We start from the raw sequence: 20654 nt of genomic DNA, 5'->3' as shown, positions 1-20654 counted from the left end.
AGATAACCATCCTTAAGGTAATAGTGCTCCCAACAACTGTTAGCCAGACATTTGTCATAAGGAATAGCAATCGAAGGATCATGTGCACATAGATCTTTAACATGCTCAAAGCCAATAACATTCAATTCAAGTTGAGTAATCAACATGCACTAGCGGGAAAGGGCATCTACCACAACATTCTCTTTACCCTTAGTGTACTTGATCGCATAAGGAAAATATTCAATAAATTCACTCCATTTAGCATGTCGTTTCTTCAACTTTGTTTGACCTTTAAGGTATTTAAGTGTCTCATGATCGGTATTTATGACAAATTCATGTGGGCGAAGATAATGCTCCCAAACATGCAATACTCGCACTAAAGCATATAATTGCTTGTCATAGATGGGATAGTTAAGTTGAGTGCCAAAAAGTTTTTCGGTAAAATATGCAATGGGTCACTTTTCTTGCATCAAAACTCCACCAATACCATTTACACTAGCATCACAATTAACCTCAAAAGTTTTGTCAAAATTAGGTAATGCAAGAATTGGAGCATGTGTAAGCAAAGATTTAAGCTTGTCAAATGCGGTGATTGATAGGGTTCCCAAACAAAGGGTGCATTCTTCTTACTCAAGGCATGCAATGGTGATGCAATGGTGCTAAAATCTTTGTAAAGCGAGGGTAGAAGCCGTCTAGACCAAGGAAACTATGCACTTGTTGCAAATTTGTGGGGCGGCCAATTTTTAATTGCTTTAATTTTAGACTCATCAACATGAACAACCTTAGAAGGCACAACAAAGCCCAAGAAAACAAGCTTGTCAACACCGAAAATGAATGTCTCTATGTTAGCATAAAGAAGCTAGTTTCTAAGAACTTGCAAAACATCTCTAAGATGGTTGACATGATCTTCTAATAATTCGACACAAGTATATCGTCAAAGTAGACCACAACACATATGCCTATGTATTTGCGAAGAACATAGTGCATCACAGGCATGAAAGTGTCGGGTGCTTCCGATATGCCCATAGACATAGATAACCACTCGTATAAGCAAAATTTAGTTTTAAAAGAGGTTTTCCATTCATCACCTTGTTGAATGCGAATTTCGTAATAGCACCTTTAAAATCAATTTTTGAGAAAATAGTGGTGTTGCTGAGTTCATCTAGCATATCATCAAGGCGTGGAATGGGATGCCTATAGAGAATGGTGATAGCATTTATGGGACGGCAATCAGAACATGTGTGAAAACTACCATCTTTCTTAGGCATAAGAATAACCTGAACGACAAGAGGACTCAAGCTATCACGTACATGTCCATTGTCAATGAGGTGTTGTACTTGCCTTTGTATCTCCTTAGTTTCTTTGGGGTTGACAATGTATGGTGGTGCACCGGAGATGAGTTCGATGCGGTGCTCAATGTCGCGAAGAGGAGGAAGGCCGGGAGGTAGCTCATCAGGAAAAACGTCTGCAAACTCCTGCAAGAGATTAGAGAACACTAGAGGTAGATGATTAGAGGTGTTAGTCCTTGCCGCTTCATCTTTGCACACTAGGACATAGTGTGTGACACTAGATTGGCTCTCATACACTCCTCCCATGTCTGTTTTGGTAGCTAAAAGCACTAAGTTTTTATTGTCACTCATCGTGGAGGCACTCATTTTTGGCTTGTGGCGCAACCTCTCATTTTGGTGGTTCGCTCTCTCATTATTCTCTCCATGATGTGTGGATGCTTGTTTGTTGGTGATCACCTGACTTGGTGACATAGCTCATAGCACGTACTCCTTGCCCTTCATCTTGAAACTATAGTGGTTGTTACGCCCATTGTGGATGATGCCGCGGTTGAATTGCCAAGGTCTTCCTGAGAGGAGATGGCACACAGACATAGGAACCACATCACACTCCAAGGTGTCTGCATATGCGCCGATCTTGAAGGAAATTTGCATGGTGTGCTACACTTTAATGGTGCCAGAGTCGCTAAGCTATTGGACCTTGTAGGGGCGAGGATGCTTCATCTTGACCAATTTTAACTTGGAACATAGATCTTCACTTGCCAAATTGTGGCAACTCCCTCCATCGATGATTACCTTCACGAAACGTCCATTGATGCCCGCTTTGGTGTGGAAGATGTGGCAACGTTGGTCTTCGTCTTGTTGGTGTTGAAGCGTCAAGACCTTGGAGACAACAAGAGCGGGGCTTGAATAATTGTCGCAAAAGACTTGATAATATTCATCTTCATTCCCTTGCCGATGCATGGCCACGTGCTCAAGTGTTTCCATTTCTTCCTCACTCATGGAGTCATAGGTGTCGTCATCGTTGGTGATCATGGTACGCTGAGTGGGGCACTCAATTGTCTTGTGGCCGCGGCCTTGACATGTGAAGCATTTGATGGAACTCGTCTTCACGGTCTCATCCGTTGGAGTAGATGATGATGAAGCTCTCGGCATGAAGTTGATTGTAGTAGGAGGATGACTTGGAGATGTCAAAGTTTTCTTGTAACTTGACTTGTCGCCGTTGCTTGGTGATCCTCTAGTCGAGGTAGGAGGTGTCGTAGTTGTGGAGGCTTGAGTGTATGATTCATAGGTCTTAGAAGAGTACTTGGTGTATTTGAAGTCATCTTGTACTTGTCGCTCAACCTTGGTAACTTGATGAACTAGCTCGAGAAGGTTGGAGTATGGTTGGAAGTTGGCAATCTTCTTTATTGGGTGATTGCGGTCGTTCAAGAAGTGTGCCATAGTTTGGTTGTCATCTTCCCTGACATTGGCCCATATCATGGAAATCTCCATTTCTTGGTAGTATTCTTCCACCGTCTTCGTGCCTTGCTTGAGGAGTTGCAACTTCTTGAAGACATCGTGGGTGTAGTGTGTAGGCACGAAGCAAGCTCTCATGACATCCTCCATTTGTGTCCAAGTCGTGATGGGTGGTTCGCCTCTCTCCCGGTGTTGCTCGATTTACGTGTTCTGATGCGAAGCATCCTTCCATCATCCCCTTGGACTCTACACCAACATATCAAGCACCATGTGGACCTATGATAAGACCTAGACCACGTGCAATGGAAACCGAGGTGAACTTCCTACTTGACATGCATTTGGACACCAGTGGAACTTGGTTGCTACCTCGCCAAAATGCACTATGTATCATTAGGTATGAAGAGGAACGTCACCAAGGAGAAGGAGAAGCACCCCAAGTCCATAAGGAAGGAGAAGGATTTCAAGAGGGGCAAGACTACAAGTCCCAGGCGACCCTGTGTGCACGGGCCCCCAAGACCCCGTGCCCACGGACTACACACGGAGCTCACGCTGTAGCACCCCATGCGCACGGGCGTGTACCGTGCACATGGGACCCCCGTGCGCACGGGCCCTACAGGATGGCCGGCTGAGTTTGGCTGTTGGGCCTCCACTTCATCCCCAAGGCTATGTATTGCGTACCTAGAGTTATGTTTACAGTCAGCAAAGACATATGTGAGATATTTGAGAGCTTTACTCCTTCTACCACTCCATTGGAGATCAAGGCCTCTTAGGACAGGATCCACTTGTGGATTTCAAGACCTCCTCTTGGAGAAGACTATCATTATCAAGACATCATCTCTTAGGAGTGATAAGAACCTTACCTAGTGCTTGTTTCCTTTGATTGTTCATGTACTCTTGTGCATCTATGTGTTTGCTATTCTAGTGGATGTGTGATTATGTTTTGTTGGAGTGAATTCCTCTTTGTGTTCTTGGTGTTCATCCCTTTTCCTCCTCCAAGTGTGAAAAGATCCATCTTAGAGTTTCACACTACAACATCTTAGTATCATGAGCAAGGTTGATTGGATTTTGTCATTTTTCGTCCGAATTCAAAAATCCCCACCAAAATTATCCCCAAAAAATTTTCTTGCAATTTGTTGGATCTTGTGAGATTTGGTTGACTTGGTCCATGAATTTCGTGTTTGGCAAGTGGATGTACCCCTTACCACCATATATCACCCACCCTCCACCATTGATTTTGGCCAGAATTTTGCGAAATATCCACAGATCGAAGGTGTTCTTGCGCTCCTAGAACACCCCGTGCGCATGGGCCATCATAACCATTTGCACGCAGGCCTCACTTACCCCGTGCGCATGGACCATATAGAGCAGTTCGGCCATCTCCGACCTTCCCCCATTTTGCCTTTCCACCACCACCTTTGACCTTCCGCACTACTTCTCGTTGGTGTTTGAGCTTTTGGGTTGCGGTTGACACGTGCCCTAAGGTATTTCGACTACTTAGGCGCGACTTGACTTCATCATCACCGATACTCGTCATTGGCTTGAACTCTGATTTGACATCAACCACTTAATCTTCATACCAACCCTAAGTAAGGACGGTAACCTCAATGACACCATTGTATTACCCTTCCCATTAGCTTGATAGCCTCGAGCCTCTTTTGCGTAGCTTACCCATCGAGACTAGCAAGTTGAGAATTGTCGTGCCATGCTTTTAGTGCACCTTTAGTGTTATGCCTCTCCTGTGCATATACTACTTGTTATCTTGCATTATGGCTTGCATACCAAACATTGTGGCATAGTCAAAAAAGCTTTTAAGCAAAATAAAAAAAGAGAAGCAAGAGCTTGTAAGCAATAGCCTTGAGCCACTTTTCCTAGTTCATCTTCTGGGTTCATACAGACATAAGCATACTTAGGATAGTAGATGGCCCGTTTTCTCTCTTAGGTTGGTGCACTAGCATATCTAACCCATTATAGAAATCGAGCTAGCATCTCTCTAGTATCCGTACAACAAGAGCATTCCCGTGGTTTCACCTCTTAGAGCTCACCCCTTGGTTGTGCAGATCCCATGTATCTTCCTTGTGTGTGTTCCTAGTGATATCCTTAGGTTTGATCTATTTGTCTTACTTGCGATTTGTGCATCTTTTCAACTTTTTCAAAATCTTCACTGACATTTGCTTGAATTATTTGTGCCACTTCCTAACCGAGATCCTCCATAAGCCCTTTACTTGTAGGTGTGAGTAACAAAACCTGGTACTAATTCTACTATTATAGCATAATGTGGGATCGTACTTGATACATCCACAATCTTTGGAAAGGGTATCTTTGGTATTGTTCTTTCATTTTCCTACTCACCACCACTTCTACATGATGGATAGGCCTACTTTGGCAAACCCTCTCTTCGAGGATCAAGATGAAGAACGTGACTTCATCACGAAGAATCACTTCTTCATCGCACAACGGGCTCTCCATCAAGAAAGTGAAGCTTTGGGTGACCGCATCGAACAAGTCGCCACCGACACCTCGACGCCAAGCTCTCCAAAAAAATGGAAGAATTCTGCAACATGATCGTGAGCCGCGCATCTTCATCAACCTCTTCACCAAGACGATGCCACTCAAGTCGCCACTGGTCGTCATATTCTTCTTCCGATGCGAGTCCTCCTTAACGTGCCGACACTCAAGATCTCCAAGTTCAAGAAAATCTGTTCCATGGCAATGGCCTAGAAGACTGAGTTCAAGCACGTGAGAAGGCGCGACACCAACAACAAGACGCCATGGATCAAGAGAAATCACCACCACATCATCCATGTCAAGCATCTCAAGACGGCGATGCAATCCGCCAAGAGCAACAAAGTCATGAAGCACAAGCTCAAGCGGCTCAAGAAGCACTCCGCGAGTCCACTAGAGCCGTTGCTCAACGCAAGCACCAAGTACATGAGCAAGAGGATGAACTTCGTCACGCACAACAGGAAGAAGCCGCCCGACGTGAAGAACAAGAAGAATGGCAAAACCGAGCACATATGCTTCGACCCCCTCTATGCCAAGAGCGCGATCACAAAGAAGATCCTCCTCCACGTCAAGAGCGACACCAAGCGGATCGAGTGCTTGAAGACCCGCTTCCATGACAAAAGGGAGATCAACACCATCACTATGATGAAGAACTCCAGTACGGCAAGCTCAAGTTCACCATGCCCAAGTTCTCCAGAAGCAATGATCCCGAAGAATATCTCACATGGGCATTAAAAGTCGACAAGATATTCCGTCTTCACAACTATGGGGAGGAAAAGAAGGTTGCCATGGCATCCCTCGAGTTTCAAGACTACGTCCTCATTTGGTGGGAGCAAGTGATCGAGCGACGCCACGAGAAGGATGAGCCACCCCTCATGACTTCGACACAAATGAAGGATGTCATGCGAGATCACTTCGTGCCTACATACTAAACCTGAGATCTCTTCAAGAAGTTACAACTCCTATAGTAAGGCATGAAGACGGTGGAAGAATACTATCAAGAAATGGAGATTGCCATGATACGAGCTAATGTCAAAGAAGATGATGAGCAAACAATGGCACACTTCTTGAACGGACTCAACCACCCAATAAGGAAGATCGCCGACTTCTGTGGCACCCCACCTCAGAGAAACCAGAACGCCCTGTATTCCAGCCCAGAGATCGAGAAGAAGTCTTCTCGAATACGCCATTGCTTAGCATAGAACAAATCAGCTCTTTATTACAATCTATATGGATACAAGGGGATTGCATCGGCATGGCGACACTACGCCTGCCACAGTTGCTCCATGAAAGCAGCAGAACAACACGATGCAGCGGAATAATTCTAGCAGCAGAATAGCGACGACGGTGATGAACTCCACTCCGCAGGGACTCTGGCTGGAACGCTTATCCCAGCTCGCAAACAAGGAATCCATGGCAAACAAGCAATCAAATCCGGCATGACCTGCAAACTGGCATGACACGCCAGGTCAGTACATTGAATGTACTTGCCAGCTCACAACAACCAGAAGCATTCAAGTCAAACAACATCATGGCAATTACAAGTTAAGCAGGAATTATCATGAGATCATCAGAATAACATGGCATGAACAACATGAACATGATACAGCTAGGAAAATATGAGCATGGCATGAACATATAAATCTGACGATACTAGCATGCAACATGATGACACTATATGCACCACTTATTCTGCTCGGGTTACCTCGTAATCATCACATGCATCACTTACCAACTTCGGACATCACACGATCATCTCAGGATCAAATCAGGCTTGGTATAAACAATACCGTAGTAATCATTAAATGACCACAAGGAGCTTGATCTTTACCCACGATTCTCGCACAACATCAGGAATATCCAATAACTCGGTATCCTTGATACCACAGTGATCATTCACGGATCACAAACGGAACCACTCTTGGCTCAACGGGTTACCTCATAACCAAAAGGTGATCATTCACGGATCACATAACCAACTTATCTCATCATCAAACTAGGGTTGTCATTAAGCAAGTTATTAGTATTACTGTTGACCCACAGTGTAACCAACTACGTACTGGGCCCTTATCCGCAGGTGCGACTATCGATAGATTTAATATACACTCTGCAGAGGTAGCGCACTTTACCCACACCACAGAACCAATGGCCTCGCACTCCCATTCGGGTGGACCAACGGCGTTCTGACAAAACCGTCCTACTGCCATGACACTCTCCCAGCCACTCCGAGCAACACCCCCTCAGGGTTCAGTCCTGGGTGGCCCCGTGCCTACCAAAGACATCAACGGCCACCGTCGTGGCAAAACAAAAACGGTCCCAAACGGGGACATGTGCACATAACCAAACTCGGGCTCACAAGGCTTATGCCGTCCTACCTGGCCAAGGTAGCGCCCGCGCATAACCTTCCCTCGTTGGAGGCACCGGCGAGAGGCACAACAATAGACCTAGTAAGGACCTTCCCATAAAGGCAAGCGTGGTTGCACTTGTCAGCTCTATATGGTGGCACCATCGCTCAGCCAACAGTTGTTCAAGTTCAATTTAATCCGGTTAAACTTGAATGCAAAATATGCTGAGCCATGATAAAATAACATGATGCAATTACAATGCATGAGCATGATATCAACATACGCATGAGGGTACAACATAAGTATCAACCATATCAACAATGAATCATATCCAACCTTGCATGGCATAATGACGAGCATGAATATCACAAGTACAACACTACTCATAGTATAACATGACCACTAACAGCAACAATAAATACCATGCAATAACACATCAATAATATTACCGAGTAAACACTTTACCAACTACCAGCAGAGGAACAATGCATATCAACTATACTCGGTAACCGACATTAGAACATGATAACAGACCAACCCAACATGTACTACTACCAGGCATGAACAATATGAAAGTAATATTAGCAGGTAGAACATGATAACAGAGTGCAAGAAAACATAGCATGACGGTAATCACCGATCCATAAGCATAACCGAAATAATGACAACAGTAGCAAAACAAACATAAAGTTATTACAGATTCAAGTTGGAAAACCAATGCTACTGCATGGCTATCATGCAAATGGTGGTTGTGGCTTGCCTGGGGATGAAGAATGCTCCGGGGAGCAGTGCGGTGAAGTCGCGGAAAGACTCGCCGGAAAAGGTTCTCTCTCGGAGTGGCTGATTTGGGGAAGGGAAAAAAGGTCATTTTCACAGTGTCAAACCAAAGTGAAAACGAAACCAACTGAACGGGCTTGACGAAACGAAGACGTGGGCTTTGGATTCACCTCAAACGGAGTGGCGAGCAAAAAGTTATAGCCCGACGAAGTGGAGGGACCAATCTGTAAAAAGATTTCTACAAGCAGGCCCCTGAGCTGAAAATCAGAAAGCGCATTTAGTTGAATACGCCTTCACAGTAGAGGAAACGTATTTCTAGCCGTAGTTAAATGAAAATACACCTTCTAATAAAGAAAACGTATTTTGACCGAACTAGGACCAGAGTACGCTTTCATCAACCGAAAACGTATTTAAATGAAACGCGTTTCCACTTATCTTACATGGACGGCGAGGCCGGGCTCCTGGGTCGCTAACTGGTGGGGCCCGCTGTCTCTCTATCTCTCTCTCTCTCCTGGCTCCCTTCTTCTTCCTCCGGCGTACGCGTGCTTGGCCAAGGGAGGAGCTTGCCCCGACGGCGGTTACCGGCGGCAGAGGTCACCTCAGACATCACCCGGCCTACCGGCGGGATCAGGAGACCGAGGCACGCACGCCCATGTAGGCCTCGACCGCTATGGATCTTGGGGAAGAGCGGGACGTCGACCGCAGCGGAGCATGCCGTCGGCCACCCGTGAGCTCGCGGCTACAAGCCACTAGAGGAGGAGGAGGAGAGGTCATGAGGTGGTTCGGTAGTTGTGGTGGAGGCCTCTGGAGGTGGTGGAGCGGAGGGAGATGGCCAGGGTCACCGGAATCGGAGGGACCCGAGGAGGCGGCCGAGGCGCCGATGGAAGAGCAGGGGAGCAGCTCGAGCTCAAATGAGAGGCTGGGGAGGTTGCTAGGAGTGAGGTGAAGCTGGTGGTGAGGTCGAACGGGCTCGGGGAGGGCTATATATAGCCAGGGCGAAGGCACCCGCACCGGTTCCCGCCGGGCGAGTCCGGCCTCGGCTCTTGCAACGCTCAGCGATCACGGGGGGCGCAGGATCACGACGAAGGGGGTGCGGACGAGCTATAGAAGGTCACAGAGCGGCCGGAGCCAAGGGGGAGCAGAGGAAGAGGCCGAGCGCCATTAATGCGTTGTCGGCTACAGGTCGCTCGTGGGTGTGCGGCGACGAGCACTGACGGAGAAGCTGCCGGAGGGGGAGATGGCTCCAGGAGGACGGCGGCGACGTGGGGAACACACTAGACAGGCCCGTGCTCGCTGAGACGCCAAGCAGAGGAAGGGCCCGAGCAAGAAGACGCTCTCGGCGCGGCCAGTGCATGCCAAAATGGTGGTCACCGCATGCACTTGTGCACACAGTGCCACAAGTTATGCCAAACGATGTCTGGGGGTTAGTCCTTCCTAGGTAGGCTGCAACTGAGGTTGTAACTTGGTTAAAGACGTAGTGGTTAAATAGTAAGTGAGCTCTGAAGTTTGCTATTGCAAAATGCATCATTATGTAGTGTTCAACGGAGTGAGGTTAAGAGCCAAATAGGATGTCAGGGGAGTTTAGGTTAGGCAGGACTATAGTCATGTGATGTTTGGAAGGAAATGGACCATGACTTAACATAGTTGCTTCACAACTGATTAAATTGGTCCAGCAACTTGAGCATGATGATGCACTCACATGGAGTATCAACTTGAGCTCATATTTTGCAAGGTAGGGTTATTTGGCCATATGAAGATGGTGTAAAAGTTTCATACCAAATGGATAAACCAAAATGGTACTTGCGTCACAAACATCTCCTCTAGACCAAAACTTGCAATAATTTTGGTGATAAAATGGATTAAGTAAATGATCCCAATTTTTTTGGAGAGATGTTATATGGGTAGGAGCATGATCTTGTAATTTCTCAGAATTAATGAAGCAATATAAATTATACTTGCTTCACAACCTGAAAATATTAACAGAATCAAAGATTTGGTCATGTGCTCACATAGAAGATTGGATATGGCTGAAAATTGGAGGATGGCAATTATATGAGCACATTAAGGAGTGTGCAAAATTTCAACTCATTTGTATAAACCTAGCTAGCACTACCTTCACAAAGGCTTCCCTCAGACAGGAACTTTGAAAATCACTGAGGAAGATTGGCTAGGCAATTAAAGTTGGATTTTGGCATAGGTCAATTATTTGGACATGAAAAGGTGTGCAAAAAGTTTGGGGTCAAACGGGCAAAGATAAATAGCACTTGCTTCACAATGTGCCATTTATGACAGAATAGGAAATGAATTAATTGAGCATGATGGGAGACATGGCCAATGAAATATTTTGCCATATTTGATGAACATATGATCCAAACAATTTATGAGAATTATTTGGGAATTTTAGGAGTGAAGGAAATGTAGGCTGCTTCACAACCTAGGGCAAAAGGATTATTCCTTTAATAGAAAAAGGAATATTCCCAAGGAAAAGAATATTGGGGTTTCGTCCAAGAAGAAAATGGCAAGGTCCTGGGAAGGGTTTGAGGATTTCAAGCCATTCTGGAAAGAAAGAAGAGGGCATCTTCTTCAATTTCCAGACCACACAGCCACGGAAAAAGAAAACTCAAGCAAAAATCTCAGAAAAAACAAAAGAAAACGAAAGGGCCAAAAATCAGGCTGTGACAACTCTTCCCCCCTTAAAGAAATCTTGTCCTAGATATTTGGTTGCTCAGGGAACAAGTATGCCTATACTGACTTAAGGAGATCATTTCCAACTCGGGTATCGTTTTTAATTTATTGATTGTTCCCATTAAATTCTTCATCTGACTTACCTGACTGGCTCTGGGGTGGTTTGCTTCACTGTATCCATTTTGACAGATCTTACCTCACGTTTTCATGCTTATACTGTCTCCAATTATCTTCATATCTGCTGACTTAGCTGAGTGTGATTTGTCAGCATGACTGGAATATACGTCCGTCTCCCAAATCCGAGAGTGATTTTCGATTGTTGTGGCTGTACTGGCCAACTTCCATGAATTGGTGATCAGATTTTTCTTGATGAACACTCAAGCTCTTACTCCTTGCATTGGGTTTCTCAACTTAACTATAGGTCCTTCGGGTTCAAAATAGTTAGGTGAGTCATAACCGTTTTCCTGGCAGATTCTGACTTCTCGCAGGAATATCTGTATCGTCCTGACTGGCTCCACTGCCTTGAGTCTCATATTCATACCAAATATTTGATTGTCGCCTGATGTGACCAGCATAAGGGGTATGATCTTATATGATAATATCCTCATCCTTGACTGACGGCGTTTCTGACAAATTTTTTGTTCCAGACAGGCTATCGTTTGGTGATTCACATAAGTGAGGGCACATGCTTCGAGACTGTTATTCCTCATACTGATTATTCTGTTGGAAATATGCCCTAGAGGCAATAATAAATGGTTATTATTATATTTCTTTGTTCATGGTAATTGTCTATTATTCATGCTATAATTGTATTGTCCGGAAATCGTAATACATGTGTGAATACATAGACCACAACCTGTCCCTAGTAAGCCTCTAGTTGACTAGCTCGTTGATCAACAGATAGTCATGGTTTCCTGACTATGGACATTGGATGTCATTGATAACGGGATCACATCATTAGGAGAATGATGTGATGGACAAGACCCAATCCTAAGCATAGCATAAAAGATCGTGTAGTTTCGTTTGCTAGAGCTTTTCCAATGTCAAGTATCTTTTCCTTAGACCATGAGATCGTGCAACTCCCGGATACCGTAGGAGTGCTTTGGGTGTGCCAAACGTCACAACGTAACTGGGTGACTATAAAGGTGCATTACGGGTATCTCCGAAAGTGTCTGTTGGGTTGGCACGGATCGAGACTGGGATTTGTCACTCCGTGTGACGGAGAGGTATCTCTGGGCCCACTCGGTAATGCATCATCATAATGAGCTCAATGTGACTAAGGTGTTAGTCACGGGATCATGCATTGCGGTACGAGTAAAGAGACTTGCCGGTAACGAGATTGAACAAGGTATTGGGATACCGACGATCGAATCTCGGGCAAGTAACATACCGATTGACAAAGGGAATTGCATACGGATTGATTGAATCCTCAACACCGTGGTTCATCTGATGAAATCATTGTGGAGCATGTGGGAGCCAACATGGGTATCCAGATCCCGCTGTTGGTTATTGACGGGAGAGGCGTCTCGGTCATGTCTGCATGTCTCCCGAACCCGTAGGGTCTACACACTTAAGGTCCGGTGACGCTAGGGTTGTAGAGATATATGTATGCGGAAACCCAAAAGTTGTTCGGAGTCCCGGATGAGATCCCGGACGTCACGAGAGGTTCCGGAATGGTCCGGAGGTAAATATTTATATATGGAAAGTCTTATTTTGGTCACCGGAAAAGTTTCGCGCTTTATCGGTATTGTACCGGGAGTGCCGAAAGGGCTCCGGGGGTCCACCAAGGGGGTCCACCAGCCCCGGGGGACCACATGGGCTGTAAGGGGTGCGCCTTGGCCTATATGGGCCAAGGGCACCAGCCCCAAGAGGCCCATGCGCAAGAGATAAGAAAGAAGGGAGAGTCCTAAAGGGGGAAGGCACCTCCGAGGTGCCTTGGGGGGGAAGGACCCCCCCTGGCCGCACCCTTCCTTGGAGGAAGGGGCAAGGCTGCGCCCCCCCCCCTCTCCCTTGGCCCTATATATAGTGGGGGGAAGGGAGGGCAGCAACATCTAAGCCTTGGGCGCCTCCCTCTTCCCCTGCAACACCTCTCTCTCTCTCGCAGAAGCTCGGCGAAGCCCTGCCTGAGACCCGCTACATCCACCACCACGTCGTCGTGCTGTTGGATCTCCATCAACCTCTCCTTCCCCCTTGCTGGATCAAGAAGGAGGAGACGTCGCTGCACCGTACGTGTGTTGAACGCGGAGGTGCCGTCCGTTCGGCACTCGGTCATCGGTGATTTGGATCACGGCGAGTACGACTCCGTCATCCACGTTCATTGGAACGCTTCCGCTCGCGATCTACAAGGGTATGTAGATCCAGTCCTTTCCCCTCGTTGCTAGTAGACTCCATAGATGCATCTTGGTGAGCGTAGGAAAATTTTAAATTATGCTACGATTCCCAACAGTGGCATCATGAGCCAGGTCTATGCGTAGTTACTATGCACGAGTAGAACACAAAGAAGTTGTGGGCGTTGAGTTTGCCAATTCTTCTTGCCGCTACTAGTCTTTTCTTGTTTCGGCGGCACTGTAGGATGAAGCGGCCCGGACCGACCTTACACGTACACTTACGTGAGACAGGTTCCACCGACTGACATGCACAAGTTGCATAAGGTGGCTAGCGGGTGTCTGTCTCTCCTACTTTAGTCGGAACGGATTCGATGAAAAGGGTCCTTATGAAGGGTAAATAGAAATTGGCAAATCACGTTGTGGTCATACGTAGGTAAGAAACGTTCTTGCTAGAAACCTACAAACCACGTAAAAACTTGCAACAACAATTAGAGGACGTCTAACTTGTTTTTGCAGCAAGTGCTATGTGATGTGATATGGCCAGAAGATGTGATGAATGATATATGTGATGTATGAGATTGATCATATTCTTGTAATAGGAATCACGACTTGCATGTCGATGAGTATGACAACCGGCAGGAGCCATAGGAGTTGTCTTTATTATTTTGTATGACCTGCGTGTCATTGAATAACGCCATGTAAATTACTTTACTTTATTGCTAAACGCGTTAGCCATAGAAGTAGAAGTAATCGTTGGCGTGACGACTTCATGAAGACACAATGATGGAGATCATGATGATGGAGATCATGGTGTCATGCCGGTGACAAAGATGATCATGGTGCCCCGAAGATGGAGATCAAAGGAGCATGATGATATTGGCCATATCATGTCACTATTTGATTGCATGTGATGTTTATCATGTTTTTGCATCTTATTTGCTTAGAACGACGGTAGCAAGTAGGATGATCCCTTATAATAATTTCAAGAAAGTGTTCACCCTAACTGTGCACCGTTGCGAAGGTTCGTCGTTTCGAAGCACCACGTGATGATCGGGTGTGATAGATTCTTACGTTCGAATACAACAGGTGTTGACGAGCCTAGCATGTACAGACATGGCCTCGGAACACACGCAATACACTTAGGTTGACTTGACGAGCCTAGCATGTACAGACATGGCCTCGGAACACGGAGGACCGAAAGGTCGAGCATGAGTCGTATAGAAGATACGATCAACATGGAGATGTTCACCGATCTTGACTAGTCCGTCTCACGTGATGATCGGACACGGCCTAGTTGAACTCGGATCATGTTTCACTTAGATGACTAGAGGGATGTCTATCTGAGTGGGAGTTCATTAAATAATTTGATTAGATGAACTCAATTATCATGAACTTAGTCTAAAATCTTTACACTATGTCTTGTAGATCAAATGGCCAACGTTTTCCTCAATTTCAACGCGTTCCTAGAGAAAACCAAGCTGAAAGATGATGGCAGCAACTATACGGACTGGGTCCGGAACCTGAGGCTCATCCTCATACTAGCCAAGAAAGATTATGTCTTAGAAGCACCGCTCAGAACCAAGACGTTATGAATGCTTGGCAATCACGTGCTGATGATTACTCCCTCGTTCAGTGCGGCATGCTTTACAGCTTAGAACCGGGTCTCCAAAAGCGTTTTGAGAAACATGGAGCATATGAGATGTTCGAGGAGCTGAAACTGGTTTTTCAAGCTCATGCCCGGGTCGAGAGATATGATGTCTCCGACAAGTTCTTCAGCTGTAAAATGGAGGAGAACAGTTCTGTTAGTGAGCACATACTCAGAATGTCTAGGTTGCACAACCGCTTGTCTCAGCTGGGAGTTAATCTCCCGGATGACGCGGTCATTGACAGAATCCTCCAGTCGCTTCCACCAAGCTACAAGAGCTTTGTGATGAACGACAATATGCAGGGGATGGAAAAGACCATTCCCGAGGTATATTCAATGTTGAAATCAGCGGAAGGGGAGATCAGAAAAGAACATCAAGTGTTGATGGTGAATAAAACCACCAAGTTCAAGAAGGGCAAGGGTAAGAAGAACTTCAAGAAGGACGGCAAGGGAGTTGCCGCGCCCGGTAAACCAGTTACTGGGAAGAAGTCAAAGAATGGACCCAAGCCCTGGACTGAGTGCTTTTATTGCAAGGGAAGTGGTCACTGGAAGCGGAACTGCCCCAAATATTTGGCGGACAAGAAGAAGGCCGGCAACACCCAAGGTATATGTGATATACAAGTAATTGATGTGTACCTTACCAGTACTCATAGTAGCTCCTGGGTATTTGATACCGGCGCAGTTGCTCATATTTGTAACTCAAAACAGGAACTACAGAATAAACGGAGACTGGCAAAGGACGAGGCGACGATGCGCGTCGGGAATGGTTCCAAGGTCGATGTGATCGCCGTCGGCACGCTACCTCTGCATCTACCCACGGGATTAGTTTTAAACCTCAATAATTGTTATTTAGTGCCAGCTTTGAGCATGAACATTATATCTGGATCTCGTTTAATTCATGATGGCTACTCATTTAAATCCGAGAATAATGGTTGTTCTATTTATTTGAGAGAGATGTTTTATGGTCATGCCCCGCTGGTCAATGGTTTATTTTTGATGAATCTCGAACGTGATGTTACACATGTTCATAGTGTGAATACCAAAAGATGTAAAGTTGATAACGATAGTCCCACATACTTGTGGCACTGCCGCCTTGGTCACATTGGTGTCAAGCGCATGAAGAAGCTCCATGCAGATGGACTTCTGGAGTCTCTTGATTACGAATCATTTGACACGTGCGAACCATGCCTCATGGGTAAGATGACCAAGACTCCGTTCTCCGGAACAATGGAGCGAGCAACCAACTTATTGGAAATCATACATACCGATGTGTGTGGTCCAATGAGTGTTGAGGCTCGCGGAGGATATCGTTATGTTCTCACTCTCACTGATGATTTAAGTAGATATGGATATGTCTACCTGATGAAACACAAGTCTGAAACCTTTGAAAAGTTCAAAGAATTTCAGAGTGAGGTGGAGAATCAACGTGACAGGAAAATAAAATTCCTACGATCAGATCGTGGTGGAGAATATTTAAGTCACGAGTTTGGTGCACACTTAAGGAAATGTGGAATAGTTTCACAACTCACGCCGCCTGGAACACCTCAGAGAAATGGTGTGTCCGAATGTCGTAATCGCACTCTATTGGATATGGTGCGATCTATGATGTCTCTTACCGATTTACCGCTCTCATTTTGGGGTTATGCTTTAGAGACTGCCGCATTCACTTTAAATAGGGCTCCGTCGAAATCTGTTGAGACGACACCGTATGAATTATGGTTTGGGAAGAAACCTAAGCTGTCGTTTCTAAAAGTTTGGGGATGCGATGCTTATGTCAAGAAACTTCAACCTGAAAAGCTCGAACCCAAATTGGAAAAATGCGTCTTCATAGGATACCCTAAGGAAACTGTTGGGTATACCTTCTACCTCAGATCCGAAGGCAAGGTCTTCGTTGCCAAGAACGGGTCCTTTCTAGAGAAGGAGTTTCTCTCGAAAGAATTGAGTGGGAGGAAAGTGGAACTTGATGAGGTGATAGTCACCCCTTCCGAACCGGAAAGTAGCGCAGCGCGGGAAAATGTTCCTGTGGTGCCTACACCGACTGGGGAGGAAGTTAATGATGATGATCATGAAGCTTCTGATCAAGTTACTGAACTTCGTAGGTCCACAAGGACACGTTCCGCACCAGAGTGGTACGGCAACCCTGTCCTAGAAATCATGTTGTTAGACAACGGTGAACCTTCGAACTATGAAGAAGCGATGGCGGGCCCGGATTCCGACAATTGGCTAGAAGCCATGAAATCCGAGATAGAATCCATGTATGAAAACAAAGTGTGGACTTTGACTGACTTGCCCGATGAGCGGCGAGCCATAGAAAACAAATGGATCTTTAAGAAGAAGACGGACGCGGATGGTAATGTGACCATCTCCAAAGCTCGACTTGTCGCTAAGGGTTATCAACAAGTTCAAGGGGTTGACTACGATGAGACTTTCTCACCCGTAGCGAAGCTGAAGTCCGTCCGAATCATGTTAGCAATTGCCGCATACTATGATTATGAGATATGGCAGATGGACGTCAAAACGGCATTCCTTAACGGCTTCCTTAAGGAAGAGTTGTATATGATGCAGCCGGAAGGTTTTGTCGATCCTAAGAATGCTAACAAAGTATGCAGGCTCCAGCGCTCAATCTATGGGCTGGTGCAAGCATCTCGGAGTTGGAACATTCGCTTTGATGAGATGATCAAAGCGTTTGGGTTTACACAGACTTATGGAGAATCCTGTGTTTACAAGAAAGTGAGTGGGAGCTCTGTAGCATTTCTCATATTATATGTGGATGACATACTATTGATGGGAAATGATATAGAATTCTTGGAAAGTATAAAGGCCTATTTGAATAAGTGTTTTTCAATGAAGGACCTTGGAGAAGCTGCTTATATATTAGGCATCAAGATCTATAGAGATAGATCAAGACGCCTCATTGGTCTTTCACAGAGTACATACCTTGACAAAATATTGAAGAAGTTCAGTATGGATCAGTCCAAGAAGGGGTTCTTGCCTGTATTGCAAGGTGTGCAATTGAGCATGGCTCAATGCCCGACCACGGCAGAAGATATAGAAGAGATGAGTGTCATCCCCTATGCCTCGGCCATAGGGTCTATTATGTATGCCATGCTGTGTACCAGACCTGATGTAAACCTTGCCGTAAGTTTGGTAGGAAGGTACCAAAGTAATCCCGGCAAGGAACACTGGACAGCGGTCAAGAATATCCTGAAGTACCTGAAAAGGACTAAGGATATGTTTCTCGTTTATGGAGGTGACGAAGAGCTCGTCGTAAAGGGTTACGTCGACGCTAGCTTCGACACAGATCTGGATGACTCAAAGTCACAGACCGGATACGCGTATATATTGGAGGAGCAGTAAGCTGGTGCAGTTGCAAGCAAAGCGTTGTGGCGGGATCTACATGTGAAGCAGAGTACATGGCAGCCTCGGAGGCAGCACAGGAAGCAGTCGGATGAAGGAGTTCATTACCGACCTAGGGGTGATTCCCAATGCGTCGGGCCCGATGACTCTCTTCTGTGACAACACTGGAGTTATTGCCCTTGCGAAGGAGCCCAGGTTTCACAGGAAGACCAGGCATATCAAGCGTCTCTTCAACTCCATTCGTGAAAGTGTTCAAAATGGAGACATAGATATTTGTAAAGTACATACGGACCTGAATGTAGCAGATCTGTTGACTAAACCTCTCCCTAGGGCAAAACATGATCAACACCAGGACGCAATGGGTGTTCAATTCATCACAATGTAACTAGATTATTGACTCTAGTGCAAGTGGGAGACTGTTGGAAATATGCCCTAGAGGCAATAATAAATGGTTATTATTATATTTCTTTGTTCATGGTAATTGTCTATTATTCATGCTATAATTGTATTGTCCGGAAATCGTAATACATGTGTGAATACATAGACCACAACCTGTCCCTAGTAAGCCTCTAGTTGACTAGCTCGTTGATCAACAGATAGTCATGGTTTCCTGACTATGGACATTGGATGTCATTGATAACGGGATCACATCATTAGGAGAATGATGTGATGGACAAGACCCAATCCTAAGCATAGCATAAAAGATCGTGTAGTTTCGTTTGCTAGAGCTTTTCCAATGTCAAGTATCTTTTCCTTAGACCATGAGATCGTGCAACTCCCGGATACCGTAGGAGTGCTTTGGGTGTGCCAAACGTCACAACTTAACTGGGTGACTATAAAGGTGCATTACGGGTATCTCCGAAAGTGTCTGTTGGGTTGGCACGGATCGAGACTGGGATTTGTCACTCCGTGTGACGGAGAGGTATCTCTGGGCCCACTCGGTAATGCATCATCATAATGAGCTCAATGTGACTAAGGCGTTAGTCATGGGATCATGCATTGCGGTACGAGTAAAGAGACTTGCCGGTAACGAGATTGAACAAGGTATTGGGATACCGACGATCGAATCTCGGGCAAGTAACATACCGATTGACAAAGGGAATTGCATACGGATTGATTGAATCCTCGACACCGTGGTTCATCCGATGAGATCATCGTGGAGCATGTGGGAGCCAACATGGGTATCCAGATCCCGCTGTTGGTTATTGACCGGAGAGGCGTCTCGGTCATGTCTGCATGTCTCCCGAACCCGTAGGGTCTACACACTTAAGGTCCGGTGACGCTAGGGTTGTAGAGATATATGTATGCGGAAACCCGAAAGTTGTTCGGAATCCCGGATGAGATCCCGGACGTCACGAGAGGTTCCGGAATGGTCCGGAGGTAAAGATTTATATATGGGAAGTCTTATTTTGGTCGCCGGAAAAGTTTCGCGCTTTATCGGTATTATACCGGGAGTGCCGAAAGGGGTCCGGGGGTCCACCAGCCCCGGGGGACCACATGGGCTGTAAGGGGTGCGCCTTGGCCTATATGGGCCAAGGGCACCAGCCCCAAGAGGCCCATGCGCAAGAGATAAGAAAGAAGGGAGAGTCCTAAAGGGGGAAGGCACCTCCGAGGTGCCTTGGGGGGGAAGGACTCCCCCCTGGCCGCACCCTTCCTTGGAGGAAGGGGCAAGGCTGCGCCCCCCCTCTCCCTTGGCCCTATATATAGTGGGGGGAAGGGAGGGCAGCAACATCTAAGCCTTGGGCACCTCCCTCCTCCCCTGCAACACCTCTCTCTCTCTCGCAGAAGCTCGGCGAGCCCTGCCGGAGACCCGCTACATCCACCACCACGCCGTCGTGCTGTTGGATCTCCATCAACCTCTCCTTCCCCCTTGCTGGATCAAGAAGGAGGAGACGTCGCTGCACCGTACGTGTGTTGAACGCGGAGGTGCCGTCCGTTCGGCACTCGGTCATCGGTGATTTGGATCACGGCGAGTACGACTCCGTCATCCACGTTCATTGGAACGCTTCCGCTCGCGATCTACAAGGGTATGTAGATCCACTCCTTTCCCCTCGTTGCTAGTAGACTCCATAGATGCATCTTGGTGAGCGTAGTAAAATTTTAAATTATGCTACGATTCCCAACATATTCATCATGTCTGTATATCCATGAGGATAGTAGGCTGTGGGATGCTTTACCATAGTTGTCGGGCAAACTATCGAATAGCCCCTTGGTCGGACTTCACAGAGCGGATATTTGATACTAACAAATCTGAGCATATACTGGTAACTGAGCGGGTCTTTCCTTGGTATGG

The sequence above is a fragment of the Aegilops tauschii genome, chromosome 4, assembly GCF_002575655.3.
Source record: "Aegilops tauschii subsp. strangulata cultivar AL8/78 chromosome 4, Aet v6.0, whole genome shotgun sequence".
NCBI lineage: Eukaryota > Viridiplantae > Streptophyta > Magnoliopsida > Poales > Poaceae > Aegilops > Aegilops tauschii.
The sequence above is the reverse complement of the archived record's forward strand: the minus strand, read 5'-3'. Positions refer to the sequence as shown.